The sequence below is a fragment of the Triturus cristatus genome, chromosome 9 (assembly GCF_964204655.1).
Source record: "Triturus cristatus chromosome 9, aTriCri1.1, whole genome shotgun sequence".
Classification (NCBI taxonomy): Eukaryota; Metazoa; Chordata; class Amphibia; order Caudata; family Salamandridae; genus Triturus; species Triturus cristatus.
The window spans coordinates 913,343,126-913,367,671 of NC_140592.1; the positions used below are offsets into that span (position 1 = coordinate 913,343,126).

Here is a 24,546-nt window from a genome sequence, read left to right on the forward strand (position 1 = left end):
AGGCCTGAGACCAGTTTTAAGGGCTACTTAAGTAGGTGGCACAATAAGTGCTGCAGACCCACTAATAGCATTTAATTTACAGGCCCTCGGTACTTGTAGTACAACTTTACTAGAAACTTACAAGTAAATTAAGTGTGCCAGTTGGTTGTAAGCGAGTTTTACCATGTTTAGAGGCGAGAGCACACGTACTTCAGCATTGGTTAGAAGTTGTAAAGTGCACAGAGTCCTAAAAGCTAGGAAATATGGGTTCAAAATATAGAAGAGTGAAGGCAAAAAGTTTAAGTATGACCATGCAGAAAGGGCTCTCCATTGGGCAACTTACCGGGGATCCTATGGTGAATTGACTGGCCATCCCAGCACTGCTTAAGGTCAAAAATGTTTTGACTCTACTGATTTCAAAGTGGAAAATTCTAACTGGGGTTAAGATTAGGCATCATTTATGAAAATCATCTTTGTTTTCTATTATTTGTTGTAATTTGCAGTGCATTGTTGATGCATAGATTGCTCTCTTTACAGCACAACTGGAGCAGTTGAAAAACGCTTAGCCTTATGGGTTTTTTGCCTTCATGAAAACATTTTTTTTTGGGTGGAGTAGCAAAAGTGTAATTGGAGTATCCTTATTTTTCCAGAGCCGCCCAGCGGCCATCATCCTGGAGAATGGATCTCAATTTAACCAACAGCTGGAAAGCATTTAATGAAAACAAGAGCCTTTGCCCACAGCCCGCCCCTGCTAGATGAGTCTCTGCCAGCCAGAGCAGCAGAGGAACACAATGTCTCTTCCATGATCTTTGGCACTCTTTTCGCATTTCACTAACATTGTGTGTGGTGGTACGAGATGCAATGTTGTGTAGCCTGCACCAGTGGCATGAACAACTGTAAATTAAGGTTGTGAAACGACAGTTTGGCTACAATTGTCCCCCGTCCGGATAAGACACTCGGACACAAATTTCCGCCTCCTACCGTTTGTGACTCTGTTTCCAAAATTCTTCAGGTTAGTCAGGACTCGCATGCTTGCTCAGCCAATAGGATTTCCCTGTTTGATTATCAAAATCGCACGCAAACCAGATGTTTTCTCAGTTACAAACAATCACTCTATAAAACGACTGGAGGGAGAATGACTAACCAGTGGAAACTGCTGAAGCACAGGATAAAATGAGTCACAGGAAAACTGCCCACTTAATGTCCTTCCAAAAATATCCCCCCACCGCCGAAAAAAATACGACCCAGAGGGGGACACTTCCTCTTTCAGAAGCCTTGCAAACTGTCTCAACGTGACCCGTCTAATCTCCAGCACAAAGGAAATCCCGCTGCAAACTGCAATGTGTGCCACCCTGCTTCTCTGTGGCATGTTTTGCCTTAGGACCTTAATTACAAATATAAAATATTGTCCTATTGCACATGTACATCCCATTAATTGTCTTGCTTTTAGCTAGTTCCTGTCCATTAAATCTTATTTTAGACCTTGCTTCAATCCAGCGATTTGAAATAAAAGTTAGGCATTTTCTTTTTTAGCACAACTATATTTACACATTTTTTTGCAGTTCGTAATTGTTTTGTTTTATTGATAGCTTGTTGTTTTCTTGAAACCATTTAAACAACCACAAACCACTTATAACCTAAAAACAGGGATCTACCTCTTCAAATTCATTCCACATTTTACAAACATCCTTAATTATTATAGGACAGTCACTTGTGCTTTTTAAATGCTTTAATTACTACTTTGCTTTTATCTACCGTACTCTGTGGCTGTACATGCTGCAGAATGCTCATAAAAATAATGACATTAAATGTGTAAAAGATTTATTGGACTTGCAAAACTTCCAACTATGTTGCTCATATACAGTACTCTAGACCTGTTTGTTTCTGAAATTACATTTTAGGCATTGTTTCAAGGAAGGTTTTGGAGTAACATTTTGGCACCTTTTTAAATGTACCCTACATTTACAAATGTATGATTAAAGCGCAGACATGTTATTTTTTCATGTTAATTTTGAGGCTACTATTTGCAATTATAGTTGTAGCATGAGAAACACCAGAGCAGTGCAGTTTTTTTAACCTAAACAAAGCAACAAGCACAAGCCGAGTTAAAATTTACCCTTTTCAGTTTTCCATTGTTTCACACTTTGGGGCCGATTCCGATGTCAGACGGACTCTGGTCCATCTGACATCGGTCAGGAGCCGTAACCGACCGACCTGCTGTCGTCGGTTACGGCTCTGCAAGTACGATGCGACCGAACCCTGTTTGGTCGCACTCGTATGCTTCACAATGGTGGCATGCATTCCAAGCGTAATGCATGCTTGCATTGTGAAAAGCAGGGGTGCAGTTCATCCCTGCACCCTGTGGCCGGCACCCCAAGGTGCCCGCCACCGGGTGCAGGGATCAACAGAGGGTCACCATAGGTGCCCCCAGGCTGCCATTCGGCGGCCTCGCAACCATGGGGGCCTCCAAAGACAGTTTCCGACTGCCTCTTCGTGCCGGAAAGACCGGCACGAAAAGGCAGTGAAAAACTGCCATCGTACTCCCTCGGTCTTGAAGAGGCGGCCGGGGGAGTACTGAAGGATTTCCGGATGGCGGACAGGCTCTCCGAGCCCGTCGGAAGCCATCCGGAAATCCGAGTCGGATTCCTCTCCGACTGAGCCCATCGGAATGGCTCGTCGGAAAGGAATCCGTCTGACACGTTCCGATTCGGTCGGAAGGGCTCCGACCATAGTTCGGAGCCCTTCCGGACGAAATTGGAATCAACCCCTTTGTATTAACTTTATTTATTTTTTCTTTCCATTTGAAATAAACACGCCCCTTGTTACTCACTCATTCAGAGAAGAGAGTGCTTTGCATGAGAAATACCCCTTCCAAAGTGCTTAATTTGTTTTTTTTTAAAGTGCTGAGGTCCAAAGTTTTTCTTAGGAGCCATTGCTGCTAAATGCTGTGGTTGCTGAGTACTTAGGATGTCTAATCTTGATTCCTACCAATGCCTCCTCTTTCACCACCCTAAACTTCCTATCTTCTTATCACACTCTTGCAGGTTCTTTTTCATCCCTGCTTCCTTCATTTGTCCCAGTTTTCTTATATTCTTTTCCTTCTCTTTTTTCTCCCCTTTATTTCTTTTTCTCTCTCGCTCTGGGTCAAAGCCTTTTGTTGATTAATAAGTCCTGGACCCCAAAAATTAGTATTAATGTTCGCCACTTTCAGCCTCCAACGCAAATGAAACGCTTCCCTACCAGAATGCAGTTAAATTTAGTGAAAGATATTTCTTTTTCCATGGAAGGTTTTAATATGTTTATGTTTTGCAAAACGAATCAGTAGCAGCCAGCGCAGGTAAGAGCGGTGGGTGGGAGGAGTCGACAGACGATGATGAGGGGAAAAAAGAAATGGAAATCCATTAACCTTGCGCTTGCTGCATCGCAGAGTTGTATTTTTCTTTTTTTAATTTTATCTTCCCTCGCCGAAGTCTGTTGACTCTGCCCCAACCCCCCCCCCCCCACCCCTTCACTCTTCGCGGCAGAAAATAATAGATTCAAATAGTATTGCACAGACTAAAAACTACTGCCTTGTGCTTTTATTAGCAAATTAGTTCCCAGCAAAACTCAAAGTATACTTAGAAATGCAGTTTAGTAGCATACAATGATTGCTCTTTAACTGCAGAATGCCTGGATGTACATTTAAGTACGAAAGTTCTCAGCTTTCTCCCTCTGCTATTTATGTTAAAGGCTGTTATCACTGCAGTAGATTTGCTTTTCTGGAATTTTTTAACAACTTTATTAGATTTGTTTGGTAGAGAGTAGGGGTGGGCTAAAAATTCTTCTCCGCCGGCGGAGTTCACTGAGTTTTGCCCACTCAGCGCACCACGTAGAGCACAGAATTCCACAAAAATCTTAGAAGTGACGCAGAACATTAAGCTGCTGAGCGCGAGTGAGAAAAATCGTGCGCTAGACCTCCTCCCAGCGAGATTTCTCAATGCGGGCGGTCACAGCAGTTTGCGACCACTCATTTTGAGAAATCTGCCATTGACGTTGAGGAAGCTGCCGCTCGAGTAGAAATAAGCAGAAATAAGCAACGTTCTCTGGTGTTACACGTAGTGCCGTTTCAGTAATTTTACACAGTACGGGACAAACTCAGTGCGAGCAGCGCGATTTACCATACTCTTCTGCTTGCGGAACTCCGCAGAGCACGGAGGAGTTTATTTGGCACTTCGCGGAGTTCAGCGGAGCAGAACCCCACGATCTCCACCAAGGCCTAGTACAAAGCAGCATTCATCACACTTTCATATTGCTTAGTTTTTCATCAGAAGGGTCCATTAACATCTTTAGGTGGGGGTACACAAGGACGGACTGGTCGTACTTGGCATTGGGCATTTCCCTGGGAGACTGGAAGGGTGGGGCCGCTTTTGTTTCTAGCTGCCTGTTTTGTAGCAGTGCAGCAGTTTTAAAAGCACTGCAGAGTTCCTTGTATATCCAACAGTTTTCAGGCAACAATAAAAGTGCCAAGGTAACTCTGATGAATACTGTACCTGCTGATCTTAGTTTTGTCTAGTGGCAGTTTTGACTCATCTAAGGTAGCGCAGAAGGTTAATATGCCTGTCACAAAGACTGTGAACTATTCAGATCACAGCTCAGTGGGTTACTGCTTTTGTCACAGAGGTCCTTTTGTTACTGTGAGGTTCATAAATTACAGTTGTAATCTATGTTAGAAAGGTATGTTTTTTCCCCAGTTCTTTATTATCCTAATTTTTCTAAAATGGGTTTGTTTAGGTAGAAATAAATTCTTATTAGTAAAGTCAACCCTAACCACTGTGTTACGTTCTGAATCCTTAGTTTGTGCTTCCCCAGACCAAGGACTCCTGAAAAATGCCTGCCAGTATGGATGACATTAATCCTACACCTTGTAGTCCCCTTGTTTTATGCATCATTTTCTTTAAACCGATTTACCATGTATGATTCATTGTCTCCGTATGTGTGATGTAAAATGCTTTGACAGCCTATACTGGTATGAGAGGCACTATAAAACAAATGAAATACATGTGAGAGAGGGGCTATGGAGAGATGGGAGGCACTGTATGGAGGATGTAAGTGAGGGAATCATTGAAGAGACCCAATAAAGATTGCTGTATCCTGGTGTACTGTAAGGTCATCATTTACTGTGTTTTAAAAACAAATGCAATTAAATATATAATGAAAAATGTGTTGTAGAATGCACTATTTTTGCAATTTTTTCTCAAACTCAGAACTCCCCCAACCCAGTGTAGTGGTCAGGCTCGCTCGCGGCATTCACTTGCTGCTCTGCGCGGGGGCTGGGCTGGTCTGACAACATTTGCAAGGGCTGATATGGGTTCCCAGTCTGGCCCTGGTGGTACATTCTTATCATCAAAATTATTTATTTGCTGTTTTATATCGCATGAACTTAGTCCAGTTAGGTATCAGAGCACATTATATCATTTAAAGAAGGAGCATGAGTACATAAAAGGTAAAGGTGTGAAACATCTGTAGAGTGGCTGAGATGTTCATGTATATGAGTGATTATATACTACAAATAGAAATTTAGAAGGTATTTACACAAAAGGGAGATATTTGCTCGAAAGCATATCAGGTGCAGGGGGAAAAAGGCGAGTCAGAGAAGATTTGAGCTCATCTATTGTTGGAGGATTGTGAAGTAGTGGGTGTCATAGGTAATGCTTGAAAGGGCAGCTTCAAGTGTAGCACTGTCGAATGACTCGTCAGAAGTGTTAACGTATTCTTCATGGGTTATTCTTCGGCCATGTCATTTGTTCATATTTCGGCAGTTCATGAGTAGACATATTTGGTAATTTGTGGCGTGATAAGGTTTTGGTTCTTATTACTATTGGGATGGGGTTCCAAAACATAGGCACGTTGCCTGAGAAGGATTGGTTGAGTGAGCAAGATTTTTTGAAGAGAGAAGTTTAGAGACATAGGGAGTTCACACTTCTGAGAGTTCATAATCGTCCTGAAACAATACGTTTGCAGGCAAGATAATTTGGATTTTCACTGTGTAAGGCTTTGTAATGCCGGTTAGTTTGAATTGACTTCTGGTTTTGATTGGGAACCAATTAAAAGGGATCTGTATGAGTGTAATATAACCTCATTTGTTGATACTGGAAGCCAAGTGTGCAGCAGAGTGTTTTTCTCTTAGAAGTGCTAGGTGTCTTTTGAGCATACATCATGACAGCATGTCTAAATCACCAACAGGCACGGGAGGGTACGGGGTGGGGGGGCACTTCATCCAGTGCTCTAAAAAATGTATGTGGTGGATATTATCTGCAAACTTAACCTTCTTATCATTTCAGGAATTAATAAGGCTGCCACATTTGGCATAGGGTTGTTCTTCACATATGTAACAAATGGGGGCACACACCCTCTCAAATGTGTTGAGTGTTGCAAATTATCACTGTAAGCTTCTCCAAGGTGTAAACATTCCATAGTTTAGTCCTCCAAATTCTCAATGAAAGTGTAGTGTGCGACCTCCAGAATTGTGTGACCGAGAGCCATCCTTCTAGCAGCATAGAAAATAATTTCCCAGTGTGCTACATGGTCAGAAGAGCCGTGGGGACAGTACATTGAACCACTGGTGACAAGGGAACTTCAAATGACATATCAGTACGTTAATCCCTGGGGGACTACCCGTTATGCTGAAATCAAGAAAAGTGTATGGAAAAGACTAGGCTTGGTTGACGAAACCTATAGGATCCTATTACGCCAATTGTAAGAAGGCCCCAATGAAACTCCACAGGCATGTTCTTTAGAGTAAAGGATCTAACTGATACAAGGTTGAAACCTGAGACAACAAACAAAAGAGGAAATGTTACATTTATTTGGAACAATTTCTGAATTCCCTTCATTCCCCAGTCCAGCGTTGGGCAAAGCAACACAGCAATACTACCCTAGAAACTGCTGTGGATATAAGTGGGGCCAATAGTAGGGTCAAGAATCTGGGGGTATATGCGAGGAACCCTCCCAATACTCGTGAGGCCTCATCTGGCATAGGGGGTAAACACGTAAACATAAAGATTGGGAATGGGGTAGCCCCTACCAGCGGGAGTATCAACCTGTTATCCCAGGGCCTCAGTGTTATCAGTGTGGAGGATGGGGCCATATAGCCCTATTTTGCCCACAGTAACTCGAACCGATGGAGATCAGAGTGTCTAAATCCATCTTGTATGGGAAACGAGAGTCTGACAGTCCATATCTCTGTTCTTTGGAGGTTAATTGGGAACAAAGTGAGAGCCCTCATCAATACAGGGTGTCGAAAAATGGTCATGAGACCACATTTTTTGGCAGCAGAAACCCCAACTGCACACAGCAATGTTACTATCCAGTATGTCCATGGAGATAAAAAAAATATATCCTATGGTGCAGGTGGAGGTAGAATGAAAAGGGGCACCTCCCATTCCACTTACTGTCGGTTTGATTCACAGGTTACCCTAGGCTCTAGTTCTTGACATCGATTATCCACAGTTGGATGCCCTGGTACAGGATATGTGGAAAATCAAAGAATCACGGTGGCAGGAAGCACCTTTTTCTGACATAGACAGTTGTGAACGGCCTGTTCCTACAGAAAGGAAAAGGAAGAAACAAAGACGTCAGAAGAAGTAAAGGGGTATGCCAGTGCTTTCTTCATGAAAAGAAGAGACTATGGGAGAAGCAGATAGGAACTTCAAGGCAGGATCCCCTATTCCAGGAAGTCTGAGCCAGAGCAACAGAGGAGGAAAACCCAGAGAAGGAGGTAGGTACGTAGTCTGCTGTATAGAAAGGGGGGAAACCCAACTGGTACAGTTGTTAGTCTTAGAACCCTTAGAACCATAGCCATTCAATAAGAGGGCATTTTGGACAGGAAAACACAGAGAAAACCATTTTAGACCACTTGGCCAAGGGATATATAGCCAGGTAAAGAAATACTGCAAAGAATGTGACATCTGTCAAAAGATGAGTTGTTATTAACCCCCATGATCCCTTTTGTATCCTTTACCCATTATAAAGGAACCTTTCTCGATGGCGCAAATGGATATTGTCGGTCCTGTTCTACCCTCCCAGACTGGACAGTGATACATATTAGTTATGACTGACTATGCCACGAGGTATCCAGAAGCCATCCCTATATGGCAGCCCACTACAACTCAGATAGCCAAGGCTATGATAGAGGTCTTCTCGAGAGTAGGATTCCCACAGGAGATGCTAACCGATCAGGGATCTCCTTTTACCTCAAAATTATTGGCTCAGATTTGTCAACAGTTACACATTAGTCAGATCCGAGCAGCTGCCTACCACCCACAAACTGATGGGCTTGTGGAAAGGTATAATTCTACCCTAAAACTCACATTAAAAAAATTGTTGGAGTTTGAAAAGAGGAAATTGGATCTGATGTTACCTGTAGCGCTATTTGCCATAAGGTGTAAAGAATAAAAGAGTACAGGATTTTCTCCATTTGAACTACTGTTTGGAACGAAACCTTGAACCTTACTTGATATGGCAAAAGAGGTATGGGAATAGGAGAAAGATGAGTTCAAAAGTATCCTGGAGTATGTAAATCAGCTACAAACAAGATTAAGAGAAATTAGAGAAATAATCAGGAACAATTTAGAAAGAATCCATCAGGGATAAAAAGCATTATATATGACAAAAAACAAAACTATGGCAACTTTCCCAGGGGATTGTGTTCTCCTCTTAATACCCACAAGAGAGAACAAATGTTGAGGCAGTGGCAAGTGACTTTTAAAGTGGTAGAGAAAGTTACTCCGGTCACCTACAAGATAGAAATGAAACAAAGGAAATAAAGCACCCAAATATGCAACATAAACCTTATTATAAAAGTGGGAGGGGCCTATTCCTGCCTTGTATGACTAAACCTTAAAAATACAGACCCGGAAATCCAGTGTATTGATTCACAACTATGGGGCCGATTACGACATCATTTGGAAACTCTTCCGACCGAATCGGTTTCGGAATTGTTTCCGACCGAATCGGATTCTGCGAGTCCAAGCGACCGATTACGATGCTTCCCAACATCGTTCAGCCAGACGCGCATTGACTTCAATGGGAGCCTGTGTTCCGAATAAGAGTACATGCTCCCATTGAAACAAGCATTTACAATGCAATGGTCTCGGCATTGGTAAAGTTAGAGCTATTGGCATTGCTCATGACATTATTTTTGTTTATGTTTTTAAAACATTTAAAGAAACGGCATTGTCATGAGCAATGCCAATAGCTCTAACTTTAACAATGCTGAGACTGATTGCATTTGCACCCACACAGAGCCACACACACAAAGCCACCCACACACACAGAGCCACCCACACAGAGCCACCTACACAGAGATATTCACATAGAGCAACACACAAATAGAGCCACCCACACAGAACCACCTACACACACACTGTTACCCACACACAGACAGAGCCACCCACAAAAAAAGCCACCCACACAGAGCCACACACACACAGAGCCTCCCACACACACACACACACAGAGAGCCACCCACACTTACAGACCTTCCCCAAGGTTCATGAGTGACATACGCACTCTGCACGTGACCTCAGTGATGAGCTTCCTCCGCTTCATACCTATACGTCTCCCACTGCTTTATATATGCCTCCATTACATGCACTTGGTAACTGAGGGTGGATTATATAATTTTAATTAAGAGTGATTGAGTGGAAATATAAAGACAGAATACTGAGGGTGTGAAATACAATTCTAAAATGCACACTACCAATTCGCCAATAGCCAGGTTTCAAAATCAAAACAGATAATAGCTCGGGACTCCTAATATGTAAATCATGCTCTGACGTTTGGCTTGTCACTTGTTCCTAACCGCACACCCAATCATGGACCACGCTATGGAACGGCCATGTTGGAAAGGTTCGATTTTAGAGGAGCTAATTGCTTCCAGCGCACTGTGTCTTCTGTAAAGCAAAAGTACAACTTTCAGAAAATAACATGAAACCGTGATCCAGAACAGAGTGAGAATGCACACTCAGTCAGTTACCAAGGTAAGATCGTATCAAGAATTTTACCTTCCTCCAAGGAATACAAAACTACACGTTTTGTAGATGTGACTTCAAGTGTTATTACACCGTTTGCAGATAACAACATTATAATCACCCTTATGCATCAAGCCAAAATCCAGTCGGTAAAATACCGATTCCTTATTAGCTCCCGGTATTAAGTAAAAAATACCCAATCCCAATGCATCAACCCAAAAGCAGAAATCGGTATTTAAGGAATCCTTAAATAGCGAATCTTTAAATAGGGATTCCTTAAATACCGATTCCTTAAATAGCGATTGCATTTAAGGAATCCCAAAGTGAGATTCCTTAAATGCAATGCATCAAAGTTAAAAAATTAGCGATTTCGCTAATAAGGGGAGCAAATTACCATGAAGATGAACTGCATGGTAATTTGCAAAAACTTTGAAAAATGCACTTTTGTGCATTTTTCAAAGTGTCATGTTGCGCACACACATGCCCTTAGAGCATGTGTGTGTGCAACATATGTGCACATATCATTTTCAGGGGTGCAACAGGGTGTCCTTTTGACACCCTGGCACCCTTGAAAGTGCTCCAGCTATTAGCGATTCGGTAATACCGAATCGCTAATACAGAATGGCTTTACATTCATTCCTATGGGCCTCCAAGGCCATAGGAATGAATGGGTAGGTATTCCTTATTACCGATTCGGTATTACCGATTCGGTAATAAGGAATGTTAAGGAATCGCTATTTGAATAGCGATTCCTACATGCATAGCCTTTTGCTATTCCTTATTAGCGATTCCTTATTTTTCGCTAATAAGGAATCGCAAATGCTAATGTTGATGCATATGCCCCAATATCTTTTGGTCACTCTATTCTTTCCCCTTACTTATTGGAGCCTGTCGCTCTAGCCGCTTTGTCACTGCGTCATATTAAGCTAGTCCTTCTTCAATGTCAGTCATACACGCTGTATATAACTCACCCGGTTGAGAAAGGAGGTACGGGAGCTCAATTTTAGTGCACAAAACAGCGCTCCACCGCCGCTCAGCGGTGACATGACGGCCAGCACCAGATACGGGGCCGTTCTTCTGCCGAGAACGCGCACGTCAATGTCACCAGCCCAAGCTCCGTACACTGACGCATGCGTGCTGGCGACTCGCTGAGAGTCGTGTATGTTGCACTGCGCAGGCGCTAGATTCGTTCGGGTGAGATCGCGGAATATTAGTGTTTTAATGCTTGTGCAAGCACGACGATTGCAGCCTGTCTAGAGTTAAAACCTAATGGATAAGTAGTCTTTCGTAAAACCTGCCAATTTAGAACAAAAAATCATAGTTCATTTTTTTGTTGTTGATCTTTTGTGGGCCAGGGTTCGGTTGGAGGGCGCGTAGAAAGTGAGCCGAGGGTGGGTTTGTTATGGGCAAGTTTCTACAGCACCAAGTTAACCTCGCCCTTTACACCCCCGGGGCTTGTTTACATCGCCGTATTCGTGTTTGGTCAAATAATATAACATCTTTGGATTGCCGCTAATGAAGCTGCTTGCATTCCTTGCTGGACAAGAAAGCACTTTAACAACGATGCGGCCAACTTCTGGGGGGTTTGAGGAGGAAACCAAGACAAGAGGGAACAAGCACACCACTGCCTTTCTCCGAGGTCAGCCAGAAATGCCTCGGAGAAAGGCAGTGTCGTTTTCGGATTCGGGGGCGTGTTTTGCTTTTATCTCCTCTTGCCATTGGCTGGAGGAGATAATTAGACTTTCTGAAAAAAACACGCCCCCCGATCAGAAAAGGACGGGGCCTAATCGGAATGACGGACCTCTTCTCCAATGGCTGGCCAGCATTTAAGAGGCCAGCCAATGGAGAACAGGGGAGAAGAGGGGTGGTTCAAGCCCCTCTTCTCCAAGTCATTAAATCTCGCAAGCGAGACTGCGCAAGCGCAGCCTTCGCTAGCCGAGACCTAAAAAGGAGTCATTGGGGAAAACCTTACACTCTGTGGTGGGCACCAAATGATGCCTGCCACACTGTGCATGGTTTATCAGGAGGATCCCTTGGCTACCCCCACAGACCCCAACCGGAGACCTCAGGGTGAAGTGGGGCCTGCTATGGGCCCCAAAGTCAGATTCCAACAGCTGTTTCATGGCGGGCAAACCGATTCGGAACGGCTGTCAGAATTGGCCATCATAATTGCTCGGACGCAAACCGTGTACATAGAGCTGTATGATTCAGTTCCGAATGACTTGGGCTGTCCGAATGCTGATCTGAACCGATGCGGACAGCCTGAACGGTTTCCCTGCATCGTAATTGGTCATCCGGAAATGTATCCGATTCGGTCAGTAACATAGGTTCAGAATCGGATGTGGAGAATTTAAATCCCGTTTGGAGCCTTTGCAACCAACATCGTAATCGGCCCCTATGTTGTGAGAAAAAGCTGGAACTCCTGAAGTTTCTTAGTTCTTATCCTGGGATATTCTCGCTAATCACAGAATGAACATATGTGATACAACATTCAAATACTACAGATCTAGGGAAAATCATCCATCTCAAACCCTACAGGGTCCCAGAAGCAAGATGTGCAGCGATAGAGGAGGAAGTCCAAAATATGCCCAGCCTAGGGGTAATAGAACCTACAGTAAGTGAGTGGAACTCCCCATTAGTCTTGGTCCCAAAGCCTGATGAGTCAATCTAATATTGCATAGATTTTAGAGGAGTAAACTAAATATCAAGATTTGATTCCTTTCCCATTCTTCGCGTAGAAAGGTGATTGAGAGATTAGGACAAGCTCAGTTGGTAAGTGCATTAGACCTTTGTAAAGGCTGCTGGCAAATCCGTTAACTCCACAAGATGAGAAAATGGCCAGGGAGTTAGTATCAATTACAGTCCTTCTATTTGGATTTCATGGGGCGCCTGCCACATTTCGAAGAATGATGAACAATTTTTTGAGGAAACATGAAAAGTATGCAGCAGCCTGCATTGATGACATCATAATACACAGCTGGTAGTAGGAGTAACATCTAAATCATTTGATAAAAGTGTTACATACTTTGGTACAGGATGGGATTAAAGATAACTCAAAGAAAAGTCACTTAGCCACAAGACAAGTAAAGTACGTTGGCTACCTACTCAGAAAGGGGGCCTTTTATCCGCTAGAAGAAAAATCGCTGCCATACTTAAAGTTCTAATCCCGAAAACGAAACATGATTTAAATATTTTCGGGGATTGGTAGGTAGCCACCGATTCTTCATTACACACTTCGAGCATTAAGCTACACCTTTAACAGACCGCATAACCAAGAGTCTAGGAGTTGACTGGGAATTATAATACCCATCAGCCCTAACAGTAAATGCCTTCAAAAAATAAAAAGAGATATCGGCCTCCCGTCCAATACTACAATACCTGAAGTTCTCAAAAAAGTTTCTCCTCCAGGCTGACGCTTCAGGAGTAGGAGTGGGGCCCGTAATAGTTCAACTTGAACGGGAAGGGAAGGAGAGACCTATCCTGTACGTTAGTCATAAGCTGTTTCCAAGGCAGAGGAGATATGCAGTTGTTGAAAAAGAGGGCCTAGCAATACAGTGGGCCATTGAAAGTCTGAGTTATTACCTAGAAGGAAGAGAATACAACCTATATACCCACAATGCCCCTCTGGAAGGGTTGGCCAAGAATAAAGGGAATAACTCAGGGGTGTTACAGTGATTTTTATCTTTACAACCCTTTAAATTCACTATTCAAGCTAAAAAAGCACTAGAGCAGACCAGTGCATATTTTGTCTCGAGATACCCCAAAGACATATTTCTTCCAAGGAAGAAAGTAAGGGATGAGAAATGTGAGCAAAAGGGAAACTTACTTGCAGCCGAGTCTCTTTCATCCTGGCCACCTGATGCGCTGCCCCACCTATGGCGAAACAGAGTGTCAGAGAATGGGTGGAGACAGGAGAACAGGAGACAAAGACAGCAGACATGAAAAAAGGAAGAGTTGTGGGGAGGACACACATTGAAATGCAAAAACTAATAAAGAACAACATTCCACAGGAGGAAGGGTGGAACAAAGGAGGTCAAAAGAGTGGAGGAAGTTGACTAGGGAAGAGGCAGAAGGAGGTGGAGTAGAGGACACCGGTAGGAGGACACAGAATCGAAGGACTGCTGCGGAGCAGAGAGGGGATTGCCTCACACAGGGGGACGATGCGGACCTCATATATTGCAAGTTTCAGACCGAGAAACAGAAGAGAAAGCTGCCTCAACCAACGATGTAAACGCTAATGAGTGGTACGAGGAGTGATGGATGCCACCAGCATTTGAAAGAAAGCCTGCCACAACTCAGGAGAGTTGTGGCAGACTGGGTGAGTGACACGGACCTCTGATTACATGCCCAGGAAAGGGGAATAACAGGGTGCACACTTTTGGTTTTTGGATTGTAATTTTTGTTCCGGGAAGAAGGGAAGTGGGAATGGGTGGAGCACAAGAAAAAGTGAAAAGAAGACCTAACCACTCGACAGTGGTATATCGAGGCATCCCTCCCAGGGAGACAAAGAGGATTCTGTGTCAAAGGAAGAGTGTAAAGCTGGTTAAACTATGCCAGTTACACCATCTCTCCCAACTCCCCTTAAGTGCATGAATACATGTGGGTTAAGATGCATAAGGTTTTGTGAAAGAGTGAAAACCACTCTAGTAAGGTTCGATAAATACTGGAGTAAAGGATAGAGAATTCATATTCTTGATAGATATTTATCTGGGTGGTCTGGTCTTCTCCCGAGGGTGCTGGCAGCATCCTAATGCCCATCATGAAAAAAATGGGAACATCAGAAAAGGAGCCCACCATGCATAGCAAACTGGAGAGATTTACATGATCGACAATACCCAGAATATTCTGATAACTCAAAGATAGTTTTTGTTATCCATCCCATATTATTTTTCCCTTATCCTCCATATTTGAAGGCTTTTTTCTTTTTCTCTGTAACAGCCCTACATTAAGATAATTATCTGAAAATCTGAGAAGCCTCCGAATCCATATTTCTGACCATCCCTCCTACACACCTAGAACAACTGCTTGCATCTATGCTTTCTGGTCTTTCCAGAGTTTGAGCTGGCCGCACTTCTTGGCGGAATGCATGTTCTCTGGAGGACCCCACTGATTCACTTCAGTGGTAGTTTGTAGATTTTGATTTGATTTGATTTATACATTTATAAAGCACAACAAATGCCCAAGGCTGTCTTGGCGCTACAGACAGGTGGGCCAAGTAAGGTTGCCAATATGGTGTACATATCACGTTACTTGGAGAAGAGCAAGGTTTTTAGCGCCTTTTTGAAGGATAGCAGTGTACGGCTGCTCTTTTTATCGACCGGGAGTAAGTTCCACATTTTTGCTGTCCCTAACAGAAAGCTTCTTCCTCCCCAGCAGGCTTTCTTGAACCTGGGTATTTGCAGGAGTTTGCTGTGTGCAGATCTTAAACATCTAGCCGGCACATACTATTTCAGATGAGTCCTCAGGAATTGAAGCCCGGCGCCATGTAGTGACTTGAGGCTAGGCATTGGGATTTGAATTTAATCCTCTTGTCCACTGGAAGCCAGTGAAGTGTTCTTAGACCGTCAGAGACTGCTGGAACCTAGGGATGTCCAATACTACTCTGGCTGCCGCGTTTTGTAACCGCTGCACCTTTGTAGATACAGAGCTTGATTCCCCATGTACAAGGCGTCGCTGTAGTCCAACCTGGACATGGCTAATGCTGTGACCAGTGTTTTTAGGGAGTCAGGAGGAAAGAAAGGGCGAATTTTCCTAATCATTTTTAGGATGAACCAAATGGTTGAGGAGAAGGTATTGATCTGATTCTTGAATGCCAACTTATTGTCAAAGATGAAGCCAAGATTTATGACCTTAGGCACTCGGGCTGGGCAGTCGCACAGACTGGTGAGCCACCATCTAGGTGACCAAAAAGATAAATCAGCGCCTAATAACAGGACCTCGGTCTTTCCGCCGTTTAGTTTAAGGCAGTTGGACCGCATCCACAGGTTTACCTGTGTCATTCAGCTGTTGAAACGTCAGCTGTCTCCTCAATATTGCTTGAAACCGACACCACTAGCTGTGTGTCATCAGCATAAGAGACCACCGAGAACCCAAACTGCCAAATGATGGAGGCCAGTGGGGCCACATATTCGTTGAAGAGTGTAGGGCTCAAGGATGAGCCCTGAGGCACACCACAAGAAAGTGTAAAAGACTCGGAGGAAAAGGCTCCAGATTCTACTGCATAGGTCGTATTGGCAAGAAAAGATGTCAGCAGCGTAAGGGCGGTATCTCTGATCTCCAGCTCAGATAGCTTGCTGGCTAATATTTTGTGGTTTACAGTGTCGAAGGACGCCGATAGATCTAATAGAATCAAGGCGGCCTTGTCCCCCCATGTCCAGTATTGCTCTCCGTTCTTCTACAGCTATAACCAGAGCTGTCTCCGTTCCATACCCTTCCCTGGACCCATACTGTGAAGGATCTAGGAGGTCCTTGGATGTAATAAATGCCGTGAGTTGTGCATTTAGTATTTTCTCTAGCACCTTGGCCAGAAAAGGTAGTCTGGAGATGAGCCGATAGCTGCTGGGATCCTCAGGGTCAAGGTTTGGTTTCTTTAAAAGTGGGAGGATTGATGCAATTTTCCAGCCGTCTGTGAAAATGCCTGATTAAATTATCCCATTAAATACTATGCCTAATTGTTTGCCTAATAATTCAGGAAACAGGTGCAGAATTTTGGGAGGACATGAGTCTGCAGGGGCCCCTGATTCAGATGTTTTTACCGCCTGCATGATCTGTTCTAATGGAGGTAGGGAAAAGGAGAGAGATAAGTTAAAAGGAAAAGAATCCCTGACTGCTGTAGTGATCTCGGGGAAGGAATCCACACTGCCCCTGAAGGATTGATACATCATCTCAACTTTGCAGACGCTCCTACAGAGGGTAGGTGCACGCACGCTCGATTGTACCTAATCTTATATTTTCTGCAACACTTTATGCTTCTACATAGTGATGTTAGGGGACCATGCTTAAAGAACGTCTGCAAACCCCTGCTGCCTCACTCAATACCTCCCACATAGGCTAAGCTACAATCAATGCATTTCTCAACCATGCGCTCAGAAAAAGATTTCTAAAACCTAATGAAAGTGGAGTGATATGTGACCTCATCAGGGGTATAAAGTGCGGTATCAATCTTATTATAGAAGCCAAGATGTCTTGTTCCTAAGAACCAATGTTCCTTGTATCTATTCACTGAAATCACAAGTGTTCACCCCCTCTCCCGACGCAGTCCGTGCAGATAGCAGTGTGGCAGACTCACCCTTTCAGCCATCCAGGCCAAACCTGCAATCTCTGTGTGACTGCGCCCATCGTGCGCCGGCACAGGTTACAACGTGGGGTTAAATGGTTCGCTCGCCCATTAGCAACAAATGTGGCTAAAAGTAAGTAAATCTAACAGAAAATGCACCAACATTTCTCAGAAAGTCCTCCCGAGAAATGCCATCAGATTGTAGACTCGTGCCTCTAAGGAAAAGTAGAAAATGACAAGTACTAAAAGGAAAAAAATAAATCAACAATCAAAATATAGCAGCTGTTAAACTGAAAATGTTCGTTTATTTCTGAGTTAATGTGTATTATACGATCGATGCGCTGTGAATGATGCTGTTTATTTATGCATTATTTGTGCTGGCTCGTACAGGAGGTGCTTCCGGGTGTGGTTGATGGCGGCTGTTAAAATATATTACAGCTTCTCCCATGAAACTTGCGGATCACGCAGTTTTCATATTTGTTTAATCAGTAACACCTTTTCGGCTCCTGTGACTTTAAGCCCCGTGTTATCAGGCAAACAGCTCTCAATGGAATGATGCGTTGCCAATTGTAGTATTTATTGCTCATATCAAGAAAGTGTTGATAAGCGCCACAATTGCCGCTGTATAAAAACGTTTATTTTTTGTGACCATGGATACCTTTTTCTCGGAAAATCATACATTACAAAGTTCATTGTGGAGTTAGCTGTTGAAATGAAGGCGTCCGATAAGGACGGTCCCAGCAGCGCTGGGTGTGTTCCAGTACAGTGTGGGCTGGGGCAGTTCCAGGACTGCGATTACAAGTGTGTGATACAGTCCACAATGGTTTCCTGGAAAGTGGGTGTTTTGTTTATAATAGAGGGAGGAAGGAAATTGTTCCTGGGGTTGTGATAGAGATGGACACCGGAGATCAGTTTCGATCAATGATGACATGAGTACGGGTAGAAGTTTTCAAACACTGGGGGCCATATGTAGGTAAATTACATTTACCGATTCTTAAATACCGAATCGGTAATGGGGGAGGCATCATCATGGGTGGCAGGGTGTCACATTGACACCCTGTTGCACCCCTGATTCGTCCATGTGTGCACATGTGGCGCACATACATGCCCTAAGGGCATGTATGTCTGCCACATTGCACACTTCAAAGTGCACAAAAATGCTTTTTTACACCTATTCGTCATTTAACATCAACTTTTAGTTGGTGGTAAATAACGAATTCCCACACCAACGACACACTCCCCCTACATCTCATTTCAGGATTCGGTATTTACTGAATCGGTAAAATTACCGATTCGGTAATTTTACCGATTCGGTAAATTACCGAATCCTGAAATGTGCCCCCTACATACCAAAAGCCTAAATACCGGTCGGTAACGGTTACTGACCGGTATTAGGCTTCCTACATATGGCCCTTGATGTTTAGCGGTAAAGTGAAAACGGGTAAGGGGACCACGCAGGCCCCACTACTGGGCTGATTTAGGCCCCAATGAGCCCATCCCCTGGAGCCTGGCCAAATGATAGAATAGGGAGGAGGGCCACATCGCCCCCCCTCCCCGGGCACATTTCGGACTGGGGATCCTATCGCCCGGGTCCTGGCTAATCAGTTAAGAGGGAGAGGGGCCATGTGCCTACCTTTCGCCCGGGCCATTTCCGATCATAGGGACTCCTGGTGCCCTGCGTGCAATGAAAAAAGGATGTGGGCCACGCAACCCTCCTTCCGGAGCCATTAATGGCCCTGTGACCCTATCCCCTAGGGCCGGTTCAGCTATGCCCCGGGGGTACCCACTCTCGGAACATAGCTGCGGGCAGGCAAGCCTGTTTGTTCTCGCTTGGCGGGAGCAATTTAAAGCTCCCGCCAAGCGAGAGCAAACAGCAGGTCCGCGACAAGCGGACAGCAGCTTCAAAAGTGCTCCCGCCTGCTGGGAGCCGACTTTTCATCTTGGATCAGATGAAAAAATTGCTCTCTCCACACAGGGAGCAGCATTTTTAGCTGCTCCCTGTAGGCAGGAGCAATGCCAGCTCCCACTGGAGGCAAGGAACCGGCTGGGGCCACGGGGCCTCCCCTGCGGTCCCCAACAATGGTGAAGTGGGTGCCCTGGGTGGGCTTCAGGGCACCCATTCTTTATTGACTGTGCCCCAGGGGATGGTGTCCATGGGGCTGAAGTCAGCCCAGGGAGGGGGGCTGTGTGCCCCCCACCCCTTTTTTTTTTATATGGCAGGGCCCTGGGAGATGTTCCCTGGGGCAAAAATCGGCCTGCAGCCCCCTCTCCAATTAATAAATGCCTAGGCCCGGCGGGATGGAGTCCCCAGGGCCAATATTGCCCCAGGAAGGTGGGCTGTGTGCCTCTGTCCCCCTTGTTAATGTGGCTTACCCCCCAAAGATGTGGTCCCCAGGGCCAGAAATCAGCCTGGATGGGGGCTGCATGCCTCCATCTTCCATAATTTAAATATGGGCACTGGAGGATAGGGATTTACATGGCCTAGGGAGGGGGCAAGTAACTCGCCCAGAAAAAAGGCAGTGAATCCCAGGGAATGGGGTTCATGGGCCATAATCCGCTAGGGGATAGGGGCTGTGTGCCCCCCTCCCGAGTTTGCTGCTTTTGGGTGTTGGCCACAGGGTCTGGCCTTCGGCTGTGTGCAGCATGGGGTTGGTTGGTAATTGAATATTACTTTGTTAAAAGGGAAATTCACTACAAAAAAACAAAGGTTACAGGGATGTTATAGTTAGGTTCACATACAAAAATATAGAAATTCAGCAGTTGTAGTTAGAGTTATCTCAAGTAACTATAACTCATGCCCTAAGGTAACTATAACTTGTGCCCTCGCCATGCACTGCTAATTACCCCACATATTACAACACTCATAGCATCTCCTATGACATTATTGGTAATATCTCTGCAACGTTTGCTGTAAAATATTGATGAGAAAACTGTACACGGCTGGGGTGTGAGTTATAGTTACCTTGGGGCATGAGTTATAGCTACTTGAGATAATTTTAATTGCTGAATTTCTATAGTTTTGTGTGTGTAAAATGCAAATATTCAAAAGAACAGCCCTGTTACCCCCACTGCCAAGAAGGGTATCCACAGCACAGGTACGGACCACACTAGCACTCCAAGAGATAAATTGCAAATGTTGTTCCTTCATAAACACCACAAAGTTTATCAGACCAGTGTCCGCCCAGACGCGTTTCGATCGTTGGCAGCAATCTTGCTCACATATATATATATATATATATATATATATATATATATATATATATATATATATATATATATATATATATATATATATAAAATAAAGTATGGAATATATATAATAAACTATTGAACAGACTTAGAGAAAATTAAAAGAAGCACTCTTTCTGGACCAAGATCTAGTTTTCTGCCAAATTTGGTGCAATTCGGTTCAGCGGTTCAGGCTGTAGTCGTGTCTAAAATCTCTATGAGAAATTGCATAGAGAAAATTGGCTTTGGGACCTCCCCCTTCCTTTATCTTAGCACCCACTTGATTGATCACCCTAAAACTTTCGAGACAGCAGCCGAAGTGAGTGGCGAATTAGTTTGAAAATTTAATAAAGATTCATAAAATTGCGCCAAAGTTATTAGCAAAACAAAAAAGGCCTGTAACCTTTGTTTTTTAGTGAAAAAATTATATATATAAATATATATATATATTACCTACTGGCGGTCGCCAGTAGGTAGTTATAGTTAGGACCCTGTTTCCATAGGAAAACCGCAACATTCTATTTTGAATAACTTTGGCGCCGGTCGACGAATCCTCGCGAAATTTTCAATACGAAAAGGGCGCTATGCTCCGCTCCTACCCTGAAAGTCTCGGGGGGATTCGTCAAGCGGGGGCTGAGATAAAAGGGGGGTCCCAAAACGTGTTTTTCCCATGCATTTTTCCATAGGACCTTTAGACACAGCTACAGCCCGAACGGCTGAACAGAGTTCCTTGAAATTTGGCAGAGAGGTAGTCTACAGGTCAAGGAAGTGCCTTTTGTAGGTTTGGTGTAAATCTGTTCAGTAGATTCTGAGAAAATAGCCTTTAAATCAATATATATATCTGAGCCAGCTTACGGTGCGCTTACGGTGCGCTTACCGTACGCGTACGGTGACGTGCGCGAGCGCGATTCTGATTGGCTGTTAGATCTTAGTAAACATTCAAATCGGTCGAAACCAGGAAGTGGCGGCCGCCATTTTCTCTCTCGCACTCTGAGAGGGGGTTAAAAAACAAAGAGCAAAAACATGTAAAGGGGCTGTTTAGACAGCTCCTAAGCACCTAGCCATGTTGAGGGAGTCCTCAAAGTTCCCCTAATGCCAAAAACGGAATTTACATTTTTTCGCTATTTTCGCCGATTACGCTTACCGTACGCGTACGGTAAAAATTAAAAAAAAAAAAAAATATCCACACTCTCCCCACCCTATGTGCAAATGGTGCCCGAAGGTTACCATTTGTGCATGGCCTATTTAAATGTTTTGAAAAATTAAAATATTACCTTTCAGAACGAAGCGCATCATATGTCCTCCATGTGCGCACGGTGCGCGAAGCGCATTGTGCGTACATGGCCCATCTAGCGTAACGTGGGCACGCGGTGCGCGTAGCGCACTGCGTGCCGACCGTGCGCGCACGGCACTAACTGCGTAAAGTGGGCGCGCGGTGCGCGGTAGGCTGCAGCACTACATATCCCAGCCAACACTGGGGTTCTCATTCGAGTAGCCCATTGGAGGGCAGGTATTTAAATTAAATGCTGCAGCATTGCGAGACTTTGGACTATGCCTATGATTAAGGGAATGTTTTCCCGAAACGCGTCAGGCAGCATGGATTAATTAAAGCGTCTGCTGTGCTTAATGGATGATTCTTGTGTTCGAGTGCGCCCTTATTTTGCTGAAGCAAATTGTGTTTTGATATATATATATATTATCTACTGGCGGTCGCCAGTAGATAGTTATAATTAGGACCGTGTTTCCATAGGAAATCTCAAAATTCTATTTTGAATAACTTTGGCACCGGTTGACGAATCCTCGCGAAATTTTCAAAACTAATGGGGCACTCCGTTCAGCTCCTACCCTGAAAGTCTCGCGGTGATTCGTCAAGCGGGGGCCGAGAAAAAAGGGGGGTCCCAAAACGCGTTTTCCCCATGCATTTTTCCAGAGGACCTTTAGACGCAGCTACAGCCCGAACGGCTGAACAGAATTACTTGAAATTTGGCAGAGAGGTAGCCATAAGGTCAAGGAAGTGCCTTTGCAGGGGTGGTGTAAATCTGTTCAGTATTTCCTGAGAAAATAGCATTTAAAAGCATATCAATATCTATACGCGCGCAGGGTGCGCGCACCGTGCGAGCACCCTAACGTGCGCGAGCGTAATTCTGATTGGTGGTTACATGTTAGTCAACGTTCGAATCGGTCGAAATCAGGAAGTGTCGGCCGCCATTTTGTTTGTTTTCAGTGCGAGAGTGAAAAAGGAAGGTGGCGAACGTGAAAAGGGGGCAGGGTAGAGAGTTCCTGACCCCCTAGCCTTTGTCAGGGGGTCCCTGAAGGACACCGAAGGCAGAAACATTTTTTTTTTTTTTTTTTTTAAACGCGGGGGTGCGTGCACCATGCGCGCATGGTGAAACCCCCCCCCAAAAACAAAAACATTTTTAATACGTAGTTTTTTGTAAAATAAATATATTAAAAAAATTATACATGAATAAATTAGCACTTAAAAAACCGTACAAATTCACTGAAAAAACCATAGGTTTCACACACGTTATAGTTAGGAATTAGCATTTAAAAAACCTTGCAAATTCACTTAAAAAACCATAGGTTTTACACATGTTATAGTTAGGTGGATATTTCACTCGTAAAAAACCAATGAAATTCCCCCGTTATAGTTAGTTCAGATAACTATAACTTGCGCGACTGCCACTCTATCACAAGGATGATGTCATCAGTGATGTCACGAGTGATGCCACTGACCATGTCATGAGTGATGTAATATGTGACGTCATGAGCAGTGGATTGCGGGCGCGCGAGTTATAGTTATCTGAACTAACTATAACGGGGGAATTTCATTGGTTTTTTACGAGTGAAATATCCACCTAACTATAACATGTGTGAAACCTATGGTTTTTTAAGTGAATTTGCAAAGTTTTTTAAATGCTAATTCCTAAATATAACGTGTGTGAAACCTATGGTTTTTTCAGTGAATATATATATATATATATATATATTCACTGAAAAAACCATAGGTTTCACACATGTTATAGTTAGCGGAAATTTTACTGATAAAAAAACAGTGAAATTCCCCCGTTATAGTTAGCGCAGGCAACTATAACTCACGCGACTGCAATCCTCTGCTGATGCTAATACTGTATTTAGACACTTATTTGCCCATGTCTTCTTCCATACATTTTTAGCTATACATATATTACAAATATTTTTTTTTCATAAAGACACATATGTCATCAGCAGAAGATTGCAGTCGCGTGAGTTATAGTTGCCTGCGCTAACTATAACGGGGGAATTTCACTGGTTTTTTATCAGTAAAATTTCCGCTAACTATAACATGTGTGAAACCTATGGTTTTTTCAGTGAATTTGCAAGGTTTTTTAAATGCTAAGTTTTTTTCCCTTATAATAAGCCCTGTACATTTGGTGGCCTTCGGCCACCAAAAGCACAGGGGGTGGGGTAAGTGTGGATAGTGTTTTTTGCCCTTAACATAAGCCCTGTACATTTGGTGGCCTTCGGCCACCAAAAGCACAGGGGGTGGGGTAAGTGTGGATAGTGTTTTTTTTATTTTTATTTTTTTACCGTACGCTTACGGTAAGCGTACGGTAAGCGTACCCCGCGAAATTGCCGAAAAAAAAATAAAACCGTTTTTGCACTTGGGGGATGTTTGGGGACTCCCTCAACATGACTATGTGGGAGGGAGTTGTCAAAACAGCCCCTTTACATGTTTTTGGGCTTGATATTTTAAAAATCACTCTCAGTGCGAGAGACAAAATGGCGGCCGCCGCTTCCTGGTTTCGGCCGATTCGAATGTTTACTAAGATCTAAGAGCCAATCAGAATCGCGCTCGCGCACGCCACCGTACGCTTACCGTAAGCGTACGGTAAGCGTACCGTAAGCTGGCTCAGATATATATATTGATTTAAAGGCTATTTTCTCAGAATCTACTGAACAGATTTACACCAAACCTACAAAAGGCACTTCCTTGACCTAGGGACTACCTCTCTGCCAAATTTTGAGTAATTCTGTTCAGCCGTTCGGGCTGTAGCTCGTTCTAAAGGTCCT

The 24,546-nt window shown here is 43.9% G+C and overlaps 1 protein-coding gene and 1 pseudogene across 2 annotated transcripts in view; one reads left to right on the plus strand and one right to left on the minus strand.

Moving 5' to 3' along the window:
- Positions 1-24,546, plus strand: part of SYNE3 (spectrin repeat containing nuclear envelope family member 3) — a 357,026-nt gene that overhangs the window by 157,236 nt on the left and 175,244 nt on the right. The gene's annotated exons all lie outside the window — the stretch shown is intronic.
- LOC146799051 (Nuclear RNase P) lies at positions 9,467-9,563 on the minus strand (annotated as a pseudogene).